The following is a 3223-nucleotide window of genomic DNA, read 5'->3' as shown; positions in this document are numbered from 1 at the left end:
GGCCGTTGCCAGTACCGCCTGACTGGCTCCTGTAGGATTTTCGAGCGAGATCGTTGCCAGTGCCCCTGGACTGGCTTGTGCGGGTGGCACATAAAAGACACCATTTCGAGCGTGGCCGTTTTCGTGCTGGTGACACGTAAAAGCACCCACTACACTCTCTGAGTGGTTGGCGTTAGGAAGGGCATCCAGCTGTAGAAACTCTGCCAAATCAAACTGAAGCCTGGTGTTGCCATCCGGTTTCACCAGTCCTCAGTCAAATCGTCCAACCCATGCTAGCATGGAAAGCGGACGTTAAACGATGATGATGATAGTATTGAAACACACCTACAGATTTAATCAATTTGACATTAATGAATTTGTACCCAATTTTATCTAAAACTCTACTTTTATGCAATCAGAAGACAGAATTATTGGGGGATGTATGATGCACAGAGGAAATTTTCACATTCTACATGATTGGTCTTGCAGGAATTACAGAATTACATTATTTCCAAGTGTGTTTATTTTTGTTTTTAAATGCAGTAGTGCAACTGTAAGTGAACCAATTATGAATTGTTGGCTGTGAGATATGGTTATATATGGTGAGAGGAGTGACATGCCTAAAAAGATGGTTTCAGTCACCTGTCTAGCTATTTCCGATGGATCAGGAATAGAGCACATGTGCTTCACCCTAACTGGCATAACCCCAGCCAGTCAGCTGACCTGAAATGCTGCAGCACCTCAGAGGTGGAGGTTGGTGATGTGCAATAGTTAAATGTGTCACAGTAAGGCAGATGTCTGACTTGTTACAGAGAGACTTCAAGGACAACAATATTCTAGATGAAGCCAGCCAGGCAAAATTCAAAAGCAGAGAATTGGAAATGAATGACATTTGGATCCTTGAACAGGAGGTCCTTAGAATCCAAGAACATATCTTTGAGCAAATCTCACCACATCACTGAATCGACCAGACTATTGAACGTTGTTATACATCACTAGTCACAATGTGCTTCCAATTCTCTTTTAATTGCACCATTTTTTTCCATCTTGTTTAATTGAAGTATCTTCTTATCATTGTGGTGGTCTGGTCTTCTGAGTGGCTCTTTCAGATATTTTGGATACCACTTGGCAACTGAACAAATATATTTTATTTTTAGTGTGACATTCCCAGCTAAGGTTGTTGTCAACAATGATGCCTACCTGGAAGCTAATGTTCAGGATAAGAATAAGTTGTTCTTACAAAATGTTCTCTTTTGAAGCCGTAGAAACGAGCACCTTTTGTTGGAGGTTTGATTATATATACTTCAGGCCAGCACTTTCATAGCAGTTGGGAATAAGCAGTTGGAAAAGCTTCAACCAGAATCTTAGATAAACAATATTCTTTTATTCTCTTATTTGATTCTGTCATTTGACTGTGGCCATGCTAGAGTAACCTTGAAGAGTTTAGTACTTCAGTATTTATTTCATTCTATTTTTATTTTATTTTTATTTTACTAAACCACTAACTTATGAGCACATAAACAAATCAATATCAATTATCAAGCAGTCAAAGACAAATACACACACACACACACACACACACACACACACACAGCCACACACACACACACACACACACACACACACACACACACACAGCCACACACACACACACACACACGACAGGCTTCCTTAGAATTTCTATCTACTAAATTCACTCAGAAGACATTGAGGTCAGCTTCAGACTATAGTAGACAACACTTGCTCAAAGTACTGCACAGCAAAACTGAACTTGAAATCTCAATGTCGTGAAACTGACTTTTTTATGTTAAAGATATTTTGGAGTTGAATTATCTAGAAGGACATAGAAATGCAAACCTGTTCAATTCATACCAAAATGGAGAAAAATATAAAAATTAATAATGATGATAGTCATAGACACCCCCATCCCACCTTATTCGCACACATTATCAAAAGTTTTATTAGTTTTGGTGCAAATTATTAACCATATCTTCAATACATTTATATTGATTGCTTTCTTATATTATTATTGCATTTTTACAATCTAATTGCCATACCGTAATACGAATGATAAAGATCTATGGTTAATGATTTTCAAACTGGTTAATAATTTGGAGCTGGATTTTTTTTTCACGACTTAGCATAAAACAAAGAGGAAGGGAGAAATAAGTGGTGGAGGTAGCGGGGAGGCGGTAGCGGGGAGGAATACGCAGAGATGTATAAATGGATTAACTTTCATAATAATGACGATGATATTTGCCATGGCGACAACGATGACATTACTCCGAACATTTGTTGAGAAGCTAAGAAGAATTATTTCCCTTAGACCTTGCAGGTTTCTTACGTTGCTGTTGAAAATATTAGATAATTCTCAGGATAATTTATATTTTTCTTGTATTACAATTCTATTCACATCCAGGTTGGCTTATCGGAATATGAATCAGTCCTCATATTTAACTGTTTCTTTATTTCGTCGAACCAGAAAGGACACTATGCTAGGAAATTTGAACTCAGAACGTTAAGGGCCATAACTAAATACTGTTAGGCATTATATTTTGACATCTAACGATTCTATTGATCCTCAGTATACTACTCTTCTCACTGAATTCACTCTTGTCGGCGAGAACAAGTATATTTGTAAATACTCCTTACATAAGAAATTTTAGTTTATAGTATTAGGTGTGAGTAGATATTTTATATCGGTTTCTTTGTTTTGTAATTCTTAATTCAAGTCCTGCTGCAATCGACTCTATCTTTTCACTTTTTTCCGATCATCATCATAATTTAAGGTCTGTTTTCTATGCTGGCATGGGTTGGACGGTTTGACAGGCGCTAGCCAGCTTAAGAGCTGGCCATGCTCCACCTCTGTTTTGGCATGGTTTCTATGACTGGATGCCCTTCTCAATGCCAACCACTTTACTGAGTGCTTTTACACAGCACCGGCACTATGTATGTACGTACGTACGTATGTATGTATGTATGTATGTATGTATGCATGGATGCATGTATGTATGTATGTATACATTCACACATATATATATGCATGCATATATGTGTGTGTGTATGTATATGTGTGTGTGTATATGTATATATATTTATGTTTCCATATATATATGTGTGTGTATGTATGTGTGTATATGTATATGTATATATATATAGATACATACATACGTGTGTGTGTGTGTGTGTGTGTGTGTGTGTGTGTGCATGCATGTGTGTGTGTACACACTTTGTTTTGTAAGAT

Source organism: Octopus bimaculoides, chromosome 2, assembly GCF_001194135.2.
Source record: "Octopus bimaculoides isolate UCB-OBI-ISO-001 chromosome 2, ASM119413v2, whole genome shotgun sequence".
NCBI classification, from domain to species: Eukaryota; Metazoa; Mollusca; class Cephalopoda; order Octopoda; family Octopodidae; genus Octopus; species Octopus bimaculoides.
The sequence above is the reverse complement of the archived record's forward strand: the minus strand, read 5'-3'. Positions refer to the sequence as shown.